Source organism: Bufo gargarizans, chromosome 4 (assembly GCF_014858855.1).
Source record: "Bufo gargarizans isolate SCDJY-AF-19 chromosome 4, ASM1485885v1, whole genome shotgun sequence".
NCBI lineage: Eukaryota > Metazoa > Chordata > Amphibia > Anura > Bufonidae > Bufo > Bufo gargarizans.
The window spans coordinates 22928718-22950160 of NC_058083.1; the positions used below are offsets into that span (position 1 = coordinate 22928718).

At 42.4% G+C, this 21443-nt stretch overlaps 1 protein-coding gene across 1 annotated transcript in view; it reads left to right on the plus strand.

The window, feature by feature from the left end:
• Positions 1–21443, plus strand: part of NBAS (NBAS subunit of NRZ tethering complex) — a 678694-nt gene that overhangs the window by 408280 nt on the left and 248971 nt on the right.

The window sequence follows — 21443 nt, forward strand, 5'->3', positions numbered from 1 at the left end:
TACACTGTGATGTATCCGTATACGGTACGTGACCGCTACAACCAATCTCTGTCTTCACCGATCAAACCCTGGGGATGGTAACTAGCTTCTGCAGTCACGTGCCGTACACCTGTATACACTGTGATGTATCGGTATACAGCACATGACTGTTATAGCCAGTCTCTGCCTTCAGTGGTCACGTGCTGTACACCTGTACACACTGTGATGTATCCGTATACAGCACGTGACCACTGCAGCCAATCTCTGTCTTCACTGTTTAAACCCTGGGGATGGTAACTAACTCCAGTGGCACATATGAACATGGTACCAACACAGATGTCTTCAGCTGCCAAATGCACATGCAACAGGTCAACTTTATCTGTAAAGAATAAATCAAGGCAACTGGACGTACTGTAGATTTCTTGAAAATGTTTCACTCGTTCTTCCAACGAGCTTTCTCAATTCTGAGTGATTGTACAAAAATTCTGAGAATAAATATGTAACTGAATCCACATCTGGTAATTATAACCAGCATTGGGTCAAAGGTGTTGATGCCATTATCCTAATTGGAGTCAGTAGGTGATAAAGACTTCCCAGAAAAAGGTGTCAAGACAGCATTGTATGTGGCAGACAATAGATGAAGGAGGCCATTTACGTAAAAATGGAGAAGCCAAGCTTGAATAGAGGTGGTGGGGGGGGGGGGGGGGTTAGACATCTATTGTCTGCCACATACAATGCTGTCTTGACACCTTTTTCTGGGAAGTCTTTATCACCTACTGACTCCAATTAGGATAATGGAATCAACACCTTTGACCCAATGCTGGGTATAATTACCAGATGTGGATTCAGTTACATATTTATTCCCAGAATCTTTGTACAATCACTCAGAATTGAGAAAGCTCGTTGGAAGAACGAGTGAAAAGTTTTCAAGAAATCTACAGTATGTCCAGTTGCCTTGATTTATTCTTAACAGATATATACCATGACCTGGATAAATGAGAACCTTCACAGACAACAGGTCAACTAGTGTCATAGGTACAAATTTGCTGACAAATGCCCTTTAGGGATGTGTTGTGGGGTGAGGTGGCACATCATAGTGTAGACACTTTACAAGAGCTTCTGCTCTGGGAAAATCTTTAGTCTATTCCCAGTGAGTACAGAGGTCTAGGAGGAAACACAGCCAGTGCAGTTAGAGCCCACATCGGGCAATACTGCACAGCGCCTGATGTCTCAAACCAGCCACCATTGCTGCGTGGCTCTCCCTTTCTACACTAACAAATTCAATGGCTTAGGGCTGTATTACACCAACAAATTATCTGACCAATTTCTGTCCAATCAGACCAATAGCTGGTGTGTAAATGGCCATTTGGCCAATGATTGGTCACAGTTGATGTTTTTTTAATGTAATTGTTTGTTTTCCCTGCCTCCATCTGACATTGAACACCACGAAGGCCATTTCTGGCTATGACACAAATCTTTGGCTCCTCACTTTTACATTGTGTAACCCCTATGACAGCCAAATATTTCACCCTATGACAACCATATTACCCATCATGACCCCCACAAGCTGCAATATCCCAGTCTTAATACCCTTCTTAAGAGCTACATGAACCCCGATTGACCCACCAGTTGTATAGTGACATCACCACGGTGGTTGTGAGTGGTGGACATCCACAATTACCCTTTGCAATGTGTCGATCTTACAGACGTTTTCTAAAATACTTTTTCTGGTATTGCACTTTCTTCTCTGTTTCTTTATTTATTCCGTGCTCCTATATTACCGCAATACTGTAGATTTTCCCTTTGCTGATTTTTATTCTCTTTTTACTTTCTTCTTATTGACTGTAAAAAAATAAAAATCCTTACCTGTAGATGCCAATTAGTCAGGCACCTGCTGTGCAGAAAATCTGGTTTGAGCTGAGCCCAATTCCTACTGAATTCCCAGATTACTTGAATGTATTTTAAGAATTGTTCTATTAGCAAGAAACCTACTTTTCCTTTGCCTTTTTTTGCTTTCATTATCTATTTGGAGTAGATTCATGTTTCAGCAGATAGGAGTTTGGTTTTCTATGACACTATTACAATATTGCATATGGGACAGAGAGCTTGAAAACGATGATGGTAACCTCAACCATTGCTCTACAAAAACGGATTCTTTATGATATGGATGTGTTTGTGGGTTGTCATTCTGGTCCAACCCACTGAGGTATGGCCCACTAGGTGGTTATATAGACTTTTGTTTCTTCCCAAAATGAACAGGTTTTAGAAGACACAAAAAAAATCTGCAGTTCTAAAATCTCACCTGAAGTTACAGGCCCAAAGCCTGAGGCTGCATGGCAGAAATGATCCATTCAAGGATTGCTCTGGTTTCATAATTGACATTTTTCTGCTCAAGGTACCCCAAACACTGCATATTTTTGCCATATATACCAGTTTTTTATGTCAGTCCTTTCCTTACTTTGTCCTCTGCAAGAGGAATTACCAGTAGAAAGAGGGAGGTGCTCATGCCGCTCTACAGAGCACTAGTGAGACCTCATTTGGAGTATTGTGCTCAGTACTGGAGACCATATCTCCAGAAGGATATTGATACTTTGGAGAGAATTCAGAGAAGAGCTACTAAACTGGTACATGGATTGCAGGATAAAACTTACCAGGAAAGATTAAAGGAACTTAACATGTATAGCCTGGAAGAAAGACGAGACAAAGGGGATATGATAGAAACTTTTAAATATATAAGGGAATCAACAAGGTAAAAGAGGAAAGAATATTTAAAGAAAGAAAACTGCTACAAGAGGACATAGTTTAAATTAGAGGGGCAAAGGTTTAAAAGTAATATCAGGAAGTATTACTTTACTGAGAGAGTAGTGGATGCATGGAATAGCCTTCCTGCAGAAGTGGTAGCTGCAAATACAGTGGAGGAGTTTAAGCATTTAAGATGTTTATATGCAGAACTTCCTGTTGTTTTTTCTAATCAAATTCAGCTTGCTTTGCTCTATAATGTTTCTCAGGGCTTGCTCCATCTGCCACACTGTTTCCTCTGCAGTAGCCGTGACCCCTACACCCCCTCTCTTCATGTTAGTTAAGTGGAGTAAGCCCTGTGAAACATTAAAGATACAGGGATTGGTTAGCAAACCCAACAGGATACTGAGGAAAACAGGAAGTTCTGCATGTAAACATCCTGCCAGGATGCAGTGATGTTCAGAGCAGTGGAAAGAAAGTGCTGTTATGAAAACAGGTATTAGGAGCAAAAATATCCAGTGTCCCCAATGTAGCTCATTTAAATTCAGTATGTCTTTGGAGTGTGGGAGGAAACCCACGCAAACACAGGGGAGAACATACAAACTTCATGTAGATATTGACCTTGGTCGGATTTTAACCTAGGACCCCAGGGCTGCAAGTGCTAACCACTAAGCCACCGTGTGTAGTGGGTACATTAAAGGAGTTGTATGTCCACTTTAATTACGAATAAAAACACTCAGAATGGTATAAAATGCTAAAAGCATTAATACTCTCATTACAGATCCACTGTCTCTCCTGTTCTTATGTGTCCCAGGTCCTCCACTGTTTATGTCTTACTTCCTTATTCCTCTTGACATGGTTCATGTGAACTGCTTCAGATCACCACTACAGCCAGTTATTGACTTCAGTGTCACACATCTATGTCGAGAGGGTCCAACAAGAACAGAGAACCTCAGGGGTTTCAGGCACCATCAAAAGGGGAGTAGCAAGCAGCAGGGGATTAGTTATTTCTTGTTAGGAATTATTTTCTGAGCAATTATGGGAATTGGCCTGAAAACCTCTTTAGATAACTTTTTTTTTTTTGTGTGGTTTCCCTCCTTAATAAGGATTGTGACAACTCGGGGTCACTTAGCTCTTCAGGATCGCCGTCTTCTCCGCTTAGACGATTGGCACACCTCAAGAAGCGACTCCAACACTGCAGACCAGCTTTATTGTCAATTTTACAGCAGACCAAACAAATCATAAACATAAATCCTAGGCCGTTTGGCTACTGACTACACAGTATTTCTCCCTCTCTATCGGGATCTGGGTGTACCACCCAGCTCCCCAAAACACAGCACGGTGCTTACTCAACACAGGGTTAGAGGTTCCTGGCTCCCACAGGCCTCGACGTAGCCTGCTCCTTCCCCAGACTGAGAGCCCTGATTGAGGAGCTCAGGTAGAGGTGGGCTATTTATCTAAATTACCAGCGTAGCTGCTGCAGACAGTGGGAAAAAAACTATTTTCCCAGCCTTTCCTGTTCTCTCCCAGGCTCCTCTGGGTGAGATACACCATTTCTATGGCCCTCAGGCAGGTCCACTGTCACAGGATATATAGACTGTTGCCCATTCTTCTTTGCAAAATAGCTAAATCTCAGCTTGGGTGGTGTGACTACCAATTTCCAAGTCTTGCCACAGATTCTCAATGTGATTTAGGTCTGGGCTTTGGCTGGCCCATTCTAACACATGAACATGCTTTGATCTAAACCATTCCATTGTAGCTCTGGTTATATGTTTAACGTCGTCGTCCTGCTGAAAGGTGAACCTCCACCCCAGTCTGAAGTATTTTGTAGCATCTACCAGGTTTTCGTCCAGGATTGTTCTGTGTTTTGCTCCATTCATCTTCCTGTCAACTCTGACCAGCTTCTCTGTCCCTGCTGAAAAAAAAAGGAACACCCCGACAGTGGGTTTGGTGAGTTCAGGGTGATGTGCAGTGTTAGTTTTCCACTACACATACAGTGTTGCGTTTTGCATTTAGGCTAAAAAGTTCAACTTTGCTCTCATCTGACGAGAGCACCTTCTTCCACATTTTTGCTGTGTCCCCTCCCTACATGGCTTGTGGCAAACTGCAAATGGGACTTCTTATGGCTTGCTTTCAAAAATGGCTTTCTTCTTGCCACTCTTGCATAAAGGCCAGATTTGTAGAGTACATAGTTGTCATGTGGACAGATTTTCCCACCTGAGCTGTGGATCTCTGCAGCTCCTCTAGAGTGACCATCAGCTTATCTGATTAGTGCTCTCTGGGCTATTAGTTTAGGTGGACAGAGATGTCTTGGTAGGTTTGCAGTTGTGCCATACGCCGTCCATTTTCGGGTGATGGATTGAACAGTGCTCTGTGAATTTTTCAGAGCCTGGGATATTTTTTTTATAACCTAACCCTGCTTTACACTTTTCCACAACTTTGTCCCTTACCTGTCTGGTGTGTTCCTTGGTTCTCAAGATGCTGTTTGATCACTAATGTTCACTTACAAACCACGAGGCCTTCACAAAACAGCTGTAGTTATACCGAGAGTAAATTATACACAGTTGGACTCTATTTACTAACTAGACAACTTCTGAAGGCAATTGGTCACACAGGATTTTATTTAGGGGTATCAGAGTATAGGTGGGCTGAATGCAAACGCACGCCACACTTCTAAGATTTTTATTTATTCAAAATTTTAAAAACCGTGTATAATTTCTTTTTACTTCACACATACTTGCTACTGTGTTGGTCTTTCACATAAGCTCCCAATAAAGTACATTTACATTTGTGAGTGAAATGTGAACATTTTTTTCAAGGGGTATGAATACCTTTTCAAGGTGTGTGTATAAAAAAATTAATAAAAAAAATAAAAAAAATGATATATATAGAAAGAGAGAGAGTGGAAAAACAAGTAAATAGCAGCTCACCACTAAATGCACTAAGGGTGGGTAGACAGGTGAATGTGTGAACAGGGTCAAATACATGACTACCATACTTACTATTAAGTGGAGTAGAAGCTCTTAGCGCATATAATTGATCAAAAATATGTCGGGCCCATCTACCAAACGTCAAGGTGGCTTCTCATCAGATGGGACCTATTCTAACACGGAGTGTCCAATCAGAGTAACAAGTGCATTTAGTGGTGTGCTGTTACTTATTTGTTTTTTCTACATAGTTGCTTTGGTAGCTTGCACCTGCAATTATTTTGGGAGGTGCTGTTCCTTTTTATTGATTATGTGTATGTATATGTATATATATATATATAAATCCAGAAAAATGAGCGGCACTCCAATGGTAGAAAAACAAGTGAACCTTTATTCACCCAGGGTGAATAAAGGTTCACTTGTTTTTCTACCATTGGAGTGCCGCTCATTTTTCTGGATTTACAAATCGGGGTAAGAAGCCTATTCCCCTAGGGACGTGCACCCTACCTTTCCAACTAAAATCACCAGTGCCGCCATTTTTTCTTGAACTATATATATATATATATATATATATATATATATTATTTATTATACCAGTATTTCAGTTGTCCTCCACAACTTTATGTATTTTGTGTGTCATTTCCTTGTATCATAAAATCTCGCAGTCATAATCGAGGCACATAGCGGTTTATTGTGTTAGAGCACTCTCTTTTTGTGGTCTGTGTACTTGTGAGGACATCTTACGATCAGCCACTGGTTTGGGTGAATATCTGACAATCTGGAAATATTAGCAGCACACAACTTATTCTAGGGTCTGTTGTAGGGTTAACCAAGGTGCCTAATCTACAGGGTAAGCATTGCTGCAATGCACATAGACTATGGAACTTGCGTTGTGGATGTGGATTTTCTTTGCTCTCGCTGTCTGAAGCTTTGTAGGTATGTGGGAAATCAGTGCGGGTCATGGCTGTTTACTTTCATATTCATTCTTAGAAGTTTTTTGTGCAACATCAAACAAAGAACATAAAAGATGATTCAGATGAACATGGAATACAAATGAAGAAGGCATCATTTCCACAGTGACTTTGTAGCCATTTATGTGTCTATACCAGGTAGAACCTTCCTGTAGGTGGCGCTATCTGTTTTAGACTTATAGCCATACGTTAGCTGTTTAATCACTGCATTTATTAAAGGGGTCTTTATTAAAGGCTTTTGTTTGGAGAAATGGCTCCGCATCCGTGCAAAGGCTGTGTCTTTTATTGCAGTTAATGCACTTTCATGTGAATGGGGCTGAGCTTCCTTACTAGCCATCCAAGAAATGCCCTTTAAAAAAAAAAAAAAAAAAAAAATCTTGGTCAAGCCGTTTAAATGGGGTTTTCTGGGATTACTATGGTCAGATTTTCCCATGTAGTGGCCTGAGAAAGAGGGCGTGTCCCCAAAAACATTGCTGTCGAACAGACTTTCTACCTCTCATGTGAACTCTCTTTAAGAGATGGACTATTTGAACTGATAAGTATGGCATAGCACATTTTTATCTATACATTTTCTGTGAACTTCTATGGAATATTGATGTATGTTGCAAGCATTGAATTGAAATACTTCCTGTTACTGTATCCAACCAAACCCATCATGCACTTCTCCTTCCTCGGCTCCAGCTCCAGCACTACCATTAACAACACCCCCTCCCAGCTAGTTACATACACTCCCCTGTCACTGCCCCTAACAACACCCAGCTACTTTATGGCTCCTCCCACCCAGCTAGCTACATAGACACTCCCCTAACACCCATGTCATTTATAGCTCCTCCCACCCAGCTAGTTACATAGACACTGACATGACATCACAGGAAATAAGAGAGCGACATGGTCATGTCACCACAGCCCAGAACGAAAGATAGGAGCAATAAAGGTAATAGAAATACATTACAAAATGACAGCAGTCTTTATAAAGGATTATTTTAGAGGATGTTGATGCAAACCGGAAAACCCCTTTAAAGGTGTTTTCTCACTTCACCAGGTGGCATTTATCATGTAGGGAAAGTTAATACAAGGCACTTACTAATGTATTGTGATTGTCCATATTGCTTCCTTTTGTGGCAAGACTTCTTTTTTCATCACATTATACACCACTCGTATCCAGCAATCGTACCCTGCAATCCAGGATTGGTGGTCGTGCTTGCACACTTTAAAAAAATTAAAAATAAATAGAATAAAGCACTGGCCTCTCTGGTGGCTGGGACCATAGGAACGCACCTAGGCCAGCGCTTTTTCCTATAGTGTGCAAGCACGGCCAACAATCCTGGAAAAAAAAGAAAATCTAGCCAGCAAAGGAGGCAATATGGACAATCACTATACATTAGTAAGTGCCTTGTATTAACTTTCTCTAAGTGATAAATGCCATTTGCTGACGCGAGACAACCCCTTTAAGGTTTAAATAGGCCATAGAAGTCCCAAAAGGAACAATAATGAAATTTTCTCCAACCCTTGGGAGATTGGATGTCAGAGAGTTAACGAAATGCAGCATAAATGATCAGTGATAAGGGAGGGTTTGCCAAAAGGAAAATAATGAATCCTGTGATGGATATGCATTGGGGCCATTGTTAGATCTGCCAGGAACTCATTATGCTATGAAATGATGACATTTCCATATAAATTGTCCTTGGACCTATTCATAATTCTGGATGACAAATGTGCATTCCCATTCCTAAACCACCAGCACAGGTTTCGGCCTCATGCACATGTGTCGGCTTGCCTGTGCTGCAGTCCACAATACACAGGCACGACTGTCTGTCTGGCGTCTGTGGACTCAGACCAATTCAATTAAATGGGGTCCACAATCTGCATCGACGGTCCACACCACAAAAATGAGTGTGCGCACTCATTTTTTTTGCTGTGAGGAGGCATGGACAGAAAACCACAAAGTGCTTCCATGGGGTTTCGTGCCTCCATTTTGCACCCTACCTTCTGGATTGCAGACCAATTCAAGTGAATGGGTCCAAATCCGTGATGCGGTGCATAAACGTCCGGTGCCCGTATATTGCGGATCCACTGTTTGCAGGCTGCAATACGTGCATCGGCCAACAATAGCCATGTACCTGAGGCCTGTAATAAGGTACAAGGAATCATCGTGGATGATAGGTACTTGTCACTGAGGTTCCTGGCCTCGGTGGAGTAAGAGCCGGTTTTTATGTGTCAGCAGCAGTTGCTGTTTGACACCTTAATACTTTGTATAGCTGATCCGGGTCAGCTCTTACTGGGAGTAGTGCTGGGTGGGTGACTACTCCCCATGTTCAAGGCCGGGTTTTGACAGGCCTAAAAACCAACCAGCACAGCCACGTGAGGAGGATTACCTCAGTCTAACAGTGGAGCTCAGGAGGTATGTGTGGTGGGATCTGAGGTTTGTGCCCTGCTGGACGCAGAACTGCCAACAAGGTGATTTTTGCTATGTGGAATTTCCATTGTGTGTGAACTAACACCAAGACTGCAAAGTGACGTTTTGTTTTTGCTTTATGTGTGAATTAACACAGAAGTTTGATTTAAGAACTGGTAATTTGCCTCTGTACTGCATCCGCGCACCCTGTCTACCAGAGCAAATCCACACAGGTCTTATTCTGTAGTTATACTGGGCGCTTCTGCCCCTTTGTCCCACAGATCAGAGAGATCTCTTCTCCCAGGCCGCACTGGATCAAAGCCTCTCACTATGACGGCCTAAAGTCTTTACTTTCACTTAAGAGTGCCTCCAGTAAAAAAAATCACTGCCTTACTTATGGTATTTATGTTGGCCATTGTGACGCTCCCTTACAGTATAGTTCCCTGGCGGATCCAGGTGGGGGGGTCAACGGGGCAATTGACCCCCATCCGAGCTGGTGGCGGCGGCAGGGCACAGGGAGATGAGCGCTTCCATTGTGGAAGCGCTCATCTATATAGTCATCTGTTTCGCCGTCCTCAGGACAGCGATACAGATGGCTATGCTGTGGCGGGACAAGGTAGGGAGAGGTGTGTCCATTCCCTGTTCCTCTGATAGGCTGCCGGCCTAGTGCCTAGTGTCATCGTGACGCCTGAGCCACTTAGCGCGGGACACAGGCTGGAAGAGGCCTGCATCACAGCGCTGACATGGAAGTATGTAGAAGTGTTTTTTTGTTTTTATATGTACAATAGTTTTACTGGCATATTGGGTGGGGGGGGGGCTCTTGTTACTGGCACATGATGGGGGGCTCTTATTACTGGCACATGATGGGGGGGTTCTTGTTACTGGCATATTGGTTGGGGGGGCTCTTGTTACTGGCACATGATGGGGGGGGCTCTTGTTACTGGCACATGATGGGGGGGTGCTCTTGTTACTGGCACATGATGGGGGGCATCTATGGGGGCACTTATTACTGTCACATTATTGGTGGGCACTATAGGGGCATCTACTGAGACCACAAAGAAGGGTATTTTATATGGAGGGCTCTGTACAGTAGCATTTTATACTGTGACACATTATGGTGGGTACTATGGGGAAGGGGGGAGAGGAGTACTATGGGGTCATAAACGGGGGGCACAAAGAAGGGGTATTTTATACTTGAAAATTATGGGGGACACTGAGGGCATCTACTGGAGCACTATATAGGGGTATTTTATATTGGCACATTATGGGTACATTAGCTCAACTGGGTGCATTACAAGGGGGTATTTTTTGCACTGTCACATTATAAGGAGAATTATTTCTAATGGGAGGGCATTATGGTGGAGTAAGAGCATCTTATAGGGAGAAAAATACGGTGCTTTTCAGTTCAGATAGTTAATCTCTGAAGTCAAGTGCACGTGAAAGGTAGAAAATCAACATTCCCAAGATGCTCGACATCGACGTTTCCAGGGACATGCCCCCTCTCTCAAGCACACTATTCCTTATGTCAAAAAATATTTGTACAGTATGTCATACCAAAGGTTTTGAGAACCAGTTAATAATCATTAAAGGGGTTTTCAGGGACCTTAATACTGATGACCTATCCTCAGGATAGGTTATTACTCAGTATCTGATCGGTGGGGGTCCAACACCCTGGACGAAAATAATAGTGGCTAAAGCATAGGTCATCACTATCTGATTGGAGGGGGTCTGACTCCCAGCACCTCTCACTGTGCAGACTCTTCACACATTGGATAGCTGCGATGCTTGGTGTTGCAGCTACTGGAGGGCTTTCTGATCTCAGTGCGTGAGGTCACAGGCTATGGAGGAGGAGGAGGCTGCAGCGCCTGCCAGAGTCGGGCTGCATCCTCCAAGGAGCCCATACTCATGAAAACGGCGACATGTTCCTCATGTTGGGATATATCTGAAACCAGCCTAAAAGCTTCCAATTTATGAATTAATCAGTGGAGCTTTTCATTCGTCGAGTTCTTTCTTGCCACTTTCTTAACTATTTTGCATTAAGCAGGAATTAAAGCACCAGCAGCAAGTAATAATAGTACCGCAGCAGTGCCATTGTGCTGGCAGCACACACCCGAGTGCTGAGGGTCAAGTATATGTTTGTACTTGTGCTTTTTTTTCCCTTTCTTTTAAATGCACATTGAATGATGCATTGTTACTTCAAGTGTTTAAATCCTAAAGTGCCAGAACGTGACCTTTTGTGTTGGCATGAATGCCCAGAACAATGTGCCACTGTGATAAACAACCGCCATCTGCAGCTCTTAATGGAAAGACCCCAGGGAGAACGTGTTTCCTTTAAGTCGTCACTCAGTCGCTAAAGCTTAACCAATTGCTTTTCAATTGGCCACGTCAGGCAGAGAAGATAAGTCCTGGGATCTGGTGTAATTGGCGTTGCTCAGTTTTCTTTTTTGGTGTGGGATTGTGTTATAGCGAGTGGCACATAAGAGAAATGTTCAGACTTTACAGCATATCATTTAAAGATTTGGGGGTAATCACAGCGCCCGCTCGCTCATATCTCAATTTGACCATTTCACTGGCCCCTAAGCACAGCCGGACTTAATCCCTCAGAGAATTTCTAACCAGGATGTCTGGCGGCAAAGTGTTCTCATCTCAACTTACGGACGGATACAGGACAGGAAAATCGGATGCTTTGTGGTTGTGAATGGGAAACAGTTTAGAGTCAGAGCCGCACTAAGAATGGATATTCCATTTCAGAGAAATCATGAATTTCTCAAAGTGATGGGGGTCAGTTATCAGAGGAGAGTAGTCTTCAATAGGATGAAGGTATGGAGTCTATTTTAGCGAGTTTCTTTCTCTTCCCTTGACTTTGAAAGATTTTTAAGGAGGCTTGTTGTAGCTAGTCTTTTTACTTGACCGGGGGAAATGATTGAATGAACTGTCCTATCTCCATATCTAAATACCCCTGCCATGGCAGGGGGATTTGTTGGCTCCCTGGGTACCCAGGACCTGGGATATTGAAGCAGCAATGCTCTGTTGAAAGACTTAGGCCCCTTTCACACGAGCGAGTTTTCCGCGTGGGTGCGATGTGTGATGTGATGCACCTGCACTGAATCCTAACCCATTAATTTCAATGGGTCTGTGTACATAAAAACACAGCATGTTGTATAGCAGCCCTTGCCCCATAGAAGTGAATGGGGCTTCAGTGAAAATTGCATTGCATCTAGAAGCAAGTGCGGATGCAATGCATTTTTTACAGATGGTTGCTAAGAGATGTTGTTTGTAAAACTTCAGGTTTATTTTATCACGCACGTGAAATACGCATGAAAATGCTTTGCACCCGCGCGGAAAAAACTGAACACAATCGCAGACAAAACTGACTGAACTGGCACTCTCGGATTAGCTGAAACCAGCTATGCTAGTTAAGACCGTCCACTATCTATTCTAGTGGACGCACAAGGTAACGGCTTTAACTCCACCAAGGCCGGGTACCTTGGTGGCACGTCTTGGGTGCATCCCTGCAAACCTCGATATGCTTCTCCTTAATTGGTTTCTTGCACCACTCTCGGAGATACATACCCTCCTTCATAGATTAGATCTGTCCCTGCCTTACACCATGTAAGAGGACCTTTACTCATCTGCAACTAGGGCTAATGTCCCCCTGGTCTTCCTCTAGCTATGTCCCTGCAGGTCCTTCTGATGTGTCATTTATAAATGATTTTGTGTGATCTGTCCCCAACCAATGGCAGGGCTCTCTAAATATATAGGATGCTTTCCCTTATGGGAGGGTGTCAGAGCAAAGGTTTCTATCTTGTCTAGTCCTGTTGTCTGTTTTGACCTCCTGTGTCTGGCCTCTGGCCTGATCCATTGCCTGATTACCATATTGCACAAGCTCGCCCTTTCACTATCCTTTTCCCTGTCTCCTTGGTGCCATACATCGGTGTCTCTTAAAGGGTTTGATCAGTTTCCTATATTGATGACCTATTGTCAGGATAGATCATCAACATCAGATTGGCGGGGTCCGACTCCCGACACGCCTGCATATCAGCTGTTTACCTGCTCTCCGTCAACTTTGTAGTGGCGAGCAGAGTAATTACAGCTCCTTTATCCCGTTCAGAGTGTAACTACAACTGCTCCTTCCCATTCAAGTGAATAGGACGGAGGAGCTCTAATTACCTTGTTTATCGCTGCAATACCAGGAGTGAAAAGGTGAAGAAAATGTAGCGCAGAGCTTGGCTACACTCCCGACTCACCCGCCGATCTGATATTGATGAGCTATCCTGTGATTGCTGACTATATCCTATGATCACTTTATCTAATATATCTATAGTGCTGAGAACCTACTGGGACTTTGTGTGATACATGGATGGCTTGAGGCCACCAGAGTGTGCACTTCTTAGGCCTAGTTCACACAAACGTGTGTGATCCGTGGCCGTATTGCGGGCCGCAATACACGGCCACAGTTCCGTGTGCATTCTGCATCACGGATGCAGACGCATTCACTTCAATGGGTCCGCAAATCCGGAATTGTGGAACGGCCGCACGGAACGGGACCCCTTGGAAGCACTATGGTGGGGTTGCGTCCCGTACGTCCGTTCCGCAAAAAAGAACATGTCCTATCTTTTTGCGGAACGGGCGGATCACAAACCCATTAAAGTGAATGGTTCCGCAATCCGATGAGGATTATCCACAGCCGGCGATCATGCATTACGGCCCGCAGCACAGGCACGGGTCACACACGTTCGTGTGAACTCTGCCTTAGTGTCTCACAGAACAGGTCCCAAGCAAGGGAAGCACCTATATGAAATCCATATGCCCTAATAGAGTATAACGATTGGGGCTGTTCTGATGGGAGAGTCCCCCTAACATTACTAAAACACAGATAAACCCCTAGTCAGGTGGTTCTCAGACATTGCAGACCTCAAATCCACTGTTTCCACTTGCTTGGTGGCTCCTCACATGACATCATGCAACATGTGGCTTCTTAACAGAGTCTTCAGATTAAGGGCTCATGAACACAAACGCTGTTGTTTTGTGGTCCGTTTTTCACGGGTCCGTTCCGCATCAGATTTTTTTTTTCCTCTGATTTATGTCCTCTTCTGTTCCGTTATTGCACAAAACATATCCGTATGGTTTCCGTATGCGATCCGTTTTTTGGCGGATCTGAAACGGAAACAGTAACTTATTAATCACCAAACACATAAGCAGTATGGGCTGGGCATAGCATTTCTAGAGTATGTGTTCCGTATTTTTTGCGGACCCATTGACTTGAAAAGGGCCTCAGACCGTGATTTGCGGACAATAATAGGACATGCACCACTTTTTTGCGGAACGGAAATACAGAAACGCTCTGCACAACGGAGAACCTTCCATTATTTTTGCTGACCCATTGAAGTGAATGGTTCCGCATACGGTCCGCAAATAAAACGAAGCGGAAGCAGAAAGAAAATACGTTCGTGTGCATGAGCCCTAAGGCTAATGACGAAATGAGCAGAGCTAGTGCAACCTTCCCCTCCTGCAAGCCTCATCCACATCACGTCTTCCCCCCACAACTACTCCTACCATGTAAGGCTGATGTTACCGCCGTTGGAGATTAAACTCATGTAAAGCGGCAGAAATATGTGATTACATAATGTTTTCTGGGCAATTAAGCCCAACTCCCGTCTGCTGGAAGACGTGGTTATCAGCGGAGGGAAGACTTATGGATCTTGTAATTCATTTATTTTCATCGGATGTACATGTCTGCATGCGTGGCGTGTGTGTGTGTGTGTGTGTATATATATATATATTTTTTTTTTTTCCAGTCTATTACTTTTTCCATATGTATTTTATATAAAAATTAATATATGATGGGGTGATGATCTAAGGCTGAGGCCTCCCATGGTATCCGCAGGCTGAAAGGAGGCCCTGTCACCCCTCCTGACATGTCTGTTTTATTAACCACTTGCATTCCCCATGTAATAACAATTCTGTAGCCTTATTACTCTTATTACTCTGTGTTGTACTATTACTCTTTTCTTTCCTGTTAGGCTACTTTCACACTGGCGTTTTGATTTCCGTTTGTGAGATCCGTTCTGGGATCTCACAAGCGGTCCAAAACGGATCAGTTTTACACTTAATGCATTCTGAATGGAAAAGGATCCGCTCAGAATGCAGCAGTTTGGCTCCGTTCCGTCTCCATTCCCGCTTTGGAGGCGGACACCAAAACGCTGCCTGCACTTGGCATAATTATGCATTGCTCACTGCCACAACTTCGAACAATCTATAAAACCAAATCCAGCACAGAATAGTATTATAAAAAGTAAGTGGGTTATTTATTAAAGAGGACCTTTCACTACTTTGGATATGTCTGTTTTAATAGCTTCATGCATTCCCCACGTACTAACAATTCTGGAGAATCTATTTGTATGGCTCTATGTTGTGCCATTATTTCTACTAGAAGTCTGCAGTAAGGGTACAGGGGGTGGTAACCAGTTGGGGGGGTGTCCCTGCACAGTCTGACAATGGCAACACTGATTGGATAGAGTCAGTCTGTACAGGTACACACCCCTAACTTGTTACCACCCCTCTGTACCATTACTACAGACTGCTAGCAATTCATCATAACTTCTAGTAGAAACATCAGAGGAATGGCACAACATAGAGACATAAGAATAGATGCTCCAGAATTGTTATTGCTTGGGAAATGCATGTAGCAATTAAACCGGGCAAATCAGGAGTGGTGAAAGGTCCTCTTTAAGACCAGTGTTTTACACATTGGACTTAATAAGCCCCTGCGCTGGCGGTGGATCAGCCGAAGTTATGTAGAGGCGCCAGCAGTCCAGTCTGTTTTTTCCTACACGGCGTCCACTTTGTAAAATACTTTTCCTTAGTTGAGCCCCTTTGACAGTAAACCGGTCAGAGGTTTTCCTGTTGCAATCTCCCTACAGCGCCACCACAAGTGACATTAAAGGGATTTTCCATGGCTTATTGCAGCTCATTCCTCATTGAAGTGAATAGGAGTTGAGCTGCAGTAACTCAGCACAGCCACTGCACTTTGAACGGCGCTGTTCTTCCTGTTCTATTCAAAGTGCTAGTTCCAGCACTGGAGGCTACAGGGAACAGCTGATCGGCGGGGGGGGGGGGGGGGGGGGGGGGGGATGGGGGGCGTGCGAAGTGTAGGACCCTCAAAAATTAGATATTAATGACTTATCCTGAGGATGACTCATCAATATCAAGAGCCTTTAACCCCTTCCCGACCAGCGCCGTAGTACTATGGCACGCTGATCGGGCGAGTGCAAGAGCTGCTCTTGCCTGATCAGCTGCAGGGGACCGGCTGTTCCCGTTAGCCATAACCTTGCTGTATGCGCCGGAATCTGTGAAAACACTGATGCCGGCGCATTAACCCTTACTATACCGCAGTCAGTACTGACCGTGGCATGTGTGTGGAGGGAGCTCCATTCCCGTCCCCATCTGGTCCCGGTGCTGCTGTGACGTGGACCCGATGGCTGGCACGGCAGCCCGATGCCTTCCTTATGCCTCATTCACACAGTCAGTGTTTAGTCAGTGATTTTCATCAGCAATTTTGAGCCAAAACCAGGTGCGGCTCTAAATACAGAACAGGTGCAGATCTTTCCCTTATACCTTATGTCTATGGAGGTCCCAATCCTGGGTTTGGCTCAAAATCACTGATGGAAATCACTGACCAAAACACTGACGTGTGAATTAAGCATTAGGCATCCTGTGAAATCCAGGGGGCTGGATCTCACAGGCTAACAGGGAAGGCAGCACGCCTTCCCTGTTAGCCTGTGAGATCCAGCCCCCTGGATTTCACAGGCAGGAAGGCTGTAAGTGTATTACAGTGATAATACACTTAAAGCCAATGCATCACAATAAAGATCTATTGTAATGCATTGGAGAGCGGATCAGACCCCTAAGGTCTCTTTCACACGAGCGCGACGGATTAGGTTCAAGTGCGTGATAAAAAACTGAAGGTTTACAAACATCTCCTAGGAACCATCAGTGAAAAACGCATTTCATCCACACCTGCTTGCAGATGCAATGCGTTTTTCACTGAAGCCCCATTCACTTCTATGGGGCCAGGGCTGCGTGAAAAACACAGAATATAGAACATTAAAAAAAAGGTGTTCTTTTCCCATAATTAAGTAATAATAAAATTGTAAAAAATAGGACAAAAAAATGAAAAGTAGACATATTAGGTATCGACTGGCTCTATAAAAATATCACATGATCCACTCCAACAGGTGAACGCTGTAAAAAAAAAAAAAACTGTGCCAAAACAGCCATTTTTTTAATACCTTCACTCACAAAAAGTGTAATACTAAGCAATCAAAAAGTCGTATGTACCCCAAAATGAAACTAATCAAACCATCATCTCATCCCGCAAAAAAATTAGACCCTACATAAGACGATCGCTCAAATAATAAAAAAAAATGGCTCTCAAAAAATGGCAACACAAAAACATGATATTTTTCTTTTGAAAAATGCTCTTACTTAGTAAAACTTGAAAAAAATTGACATATTAGGCATCGATGCGTCCGTAAGAACCTGCATTATAAAAATAATACACAATCTACCTCTTAACATGAATGCTGTAAAAAAATTACATTAACCCCTTAGTGACCAAGCCTGTTTGGGCCTTTATGACCAAGCGTTTTTCTTCCTTTTTTCATCGTCGCGTTCCAAGAGCTATAACTTTTTTATTTTTTCGTCTATATAGCTTTATGAGGGCTTGTTTTTTACGGGACAAGTTGTAGTTTTTAATGGAACCATTTTTGGGTACACATAACTTTCTGATTAACTTTTATTAACTCTTTCTGGGAGGGAGATGGGGGAAAATAGCAATACTGCCACTGCGTTTTTACATTATAAATTTTACGGCGTTCATTTTTCGGTACAAATAACATAATATCTTTATTCTCTGGGTCAGTACGATTACAGTGATACTAAATACTTATAATTTTTTTTTACGTTTTACTACTTTTTTTTTCCAATAAAACCCCTTTTATTAACCAAAAAAATGATTTTGCATTGCCACTTCACAAGACCCATAACTTTTTTTTTTCTTTTTCTATGGAGTTGTGTGAGGGCTTGATTTTTGAGGGACAACTTGTATTTTTCATTGGTATCATTTTGGAGTAAATGGCGCTTTTTGATCGCTTGTTATTACGTTTTTTTCGGTGGAAACTAAGAATAAATTAGAAATTCTTTATTTTTTTATTTTTATTTTTTACGGCGTTCACCATAGGGGATAATTTATGTAATATTTATGTAGTCCGGGTCGTTACGGACGCGGCAATACCAAACATATGGGGGATATTTTCTTTTTGCAATTTTTTTCATTGAAAAGCGTATTTTCAATGAAAAAAAAAGCATATTTTTTTATTTTATGGAATTTTTTTTATTTAATAAATGTGTATTTATTTATTTATTTTTTTACTACTTAAAAGTCCCACAAAGGGACTATAATATACAGTATTTTGATTGCTTTTAAAATGTAATGCATTATCTCTATAAGGCATTACATTTCAATAGCATTTCAATAGCGATGCTATTCAAACCTTGACCAGCAGGTGGCGCCAGAGAGGCACGGCCTGCTGGAAATAACTGAAGACAGGCTCGGGGCCCTGATCGGAAGTGAGGTAAGCTTCCGAACACATCAGCACCCCGCGATCTTATTTTCGGGGTGCTGATGGGAGACAGAGGGAGTCCGCTCCCTCTGTCACCACTTTACATGCAGCGGGCGCCATTGCGCCCGGCATGTAAAGGGTTAAACAGCCCGGATCGGCACTCCTGCCGGTCCGGGCTGTTAGAGCAGGGTCCCGGCTCTCATGTGAGAGCCGGGTCCGTGCTCCCCGCTGCACGGGGGAGCCGTGCAGCGCTTAGACCGGGCCGCCGTAAAAACGCGGCAGCCCAGCCTAAGGCCCCTTAGTGACCGCCGTAAAAACACGTATGGGTGGTCACTAAGGGGTTAAAAACCTTGCCAAAGCAGCCATTTTTTGTCACAATGCCTCACACAAAGTGTAATACAAAGTGATCGAAAAGTCATATGTCTCCCAAAATAGTACCAATCAAACCATCATCTGATCCTGCAAAAAGTGAGACCCTTCCTAAGACAGACGCCTAAAAAATAAAAAAAAATATGGCTCCCGGAAAATGGCAACACAAAAGCAAGATTTTATTATTTTCAAAAATGCTTTTACTGTGTAAAAATAAATAAATAAAAAATAAACATATTAAGTATTGCCGCGTCCGTAACAACCTGCTGTATAAAAATATCATGATATGCCCCCTCAGGTGAATGCTGTAAAAAAAAAATACAAAGAAAAACTATGACAAAACAGCAATTTTTTTCACAATGCCTCACAAAAAGTGTAATACCATATTATCAAAAAGTCATGTCTCCCAAAATGGTACCAATCAAACCGTCATTTCATCCCGCAAAAAATGAAACCCTACCTAAGACCATCACCCAAAAATTAAAAATTAAATATTGGTCTCAGAAAATGGCAACAAAAAAGATATTTTTCTTTCTTAAAAATGCTTTTACTGTGTAAAACTTAACGAAAATAAAAATAAAAGGCATATTAGCTATCGCCACATCCGAAGCAACCTGCTCTATAAAAATATCACATGACCTACGCTGTAAAGATAAGTAAACAAAAACTGTGCCAGGACAGTCATTTTTTGTAGTATCGAGTGATCAAAAAGTCATATGTACACCAAAATGGTTCCAATTAAAACATTACCTCTTCCCACAAAAAATGAACCCTGACATAAGACAATCACTTAAAAAATAAACAAACGGTGCCTTTAAACCAATGCATCAAAATCTGCGTTGCAAAAGCCATGTAGAGCTCCTTCCGTACTGAGTCCTGCCATATGCCCCCCCAGCAGTTTACCACCATATATGGGGTGTTGCCGTATTCAGGGGAAAATGGATAACACATTATGGGGTACTTTTTCTTATGTTACTCCTTGTGAAAAGGAAAAATTTGGGGTTAAAGCAACATTTTATTGGAAGAAATTAAACTTTTCATTTTCACAGCCAAGTGTTTCCAAATTCCGTAAAACGCTTATGGGGTTAAAGTGCTCAGTACACCCCTTAATAAATTCTTTGAGGGGTGTAGTTTCAAAAATCCATATGGCGCTCCGTCTGACTGCTGCCACGTGGGGTATTTCTGTAAGCTGCAGAATCAGAGTAATGCATATTGAGGTTTATTTTGCTGTTAACTCTTGCTGTGTTGCAAGAAAAAATTGATTAACATGAAAAATCTGCAAAGAAATGAAATTTTGAAATTTCTCCTCAAATTTCCTTTAATTCATGTGGAAAACCTAAATGGTTAACAACGTTTGTAACCTTAGTTTTGAATAATTTGTGTGGTGTAGTCTCTAAAAATGGGGTCATTTATGGGTGGTTTCCATTATGTAAGCCCCTCAAAATCACTTTATACTGAATTAATGCATATAAAAATGGTTTTGGAAATGTTCTTGAAAAATAGAAAAATGTCTTCTAAGCTTTCTAACGTCTTAACAAAATATGACATTTACAAAATAATGCCAACATAAAGTAGAAATATGGGGAATGATGACTGATGTATAAGAATATAAAATCAGTGATACAGTCCTAACCTCAGTATCTGAGGAAAGGGATTTAGGGGTCATTATTTCAGAAGACTTAAAGGTAGGCAAACAGTGTCATAGAGCAGCAGGACATGCTAGCAGAATGCTTGGGTGTATAGGGAGAGGCATTACCAGTAGAAAGAGGGAGGTGCTCATGCCGCTCTACAGAGCACTAGTGAGATCTCATTTGGAGTATTGTGCACAGTACTGGAGACCATATCTCCAGAAGGATATTGATACTTTGGAGAGAGGTCAGAGAAGAGCTACTAAACTAGTACATGGATTGCAGGATAAAACTTACCAGGAAAGATTAAAGGACCTTAACATGTATAGCTTGGAAGAAAGACGAGACAGAGGGGATATGATAGAAACTTTTAAATACATAAAGGGAATCAACAAGGTAAAAGAGGAGAGAATATTTAAAAGAAGAAAAACTGCTACAAGAGGACATAGTTTTAAATTTGAGAGGCAAAGGTTTAAAAGTAATATCAGGAAGTATTACATTACTGAGAGAGTAGTGGATGCATGGAATAGCCTTCCTGCGAGAGTGGTAGCTGCAAATACAGTGGAGGCGTTTAAGCATGCATGGGATAGGCATAAGGCCATCCTTCATATAAGATAGGGCCAGGAGCTATTCATAGTATTCAGTATATTGGGCAGACTAGATGGGCCAAATGGTTCTTATCTGCCGACACATTGTATGTTTCTATGTCTATTTTGTGAGGCATGACTTAACAGTAGAGAAATAAAAATTTAGAAAATTGTGATTTTTTTTAAAAAAAATTGGTAAATTTGGAATTTTTTTTTTTTTTTTTT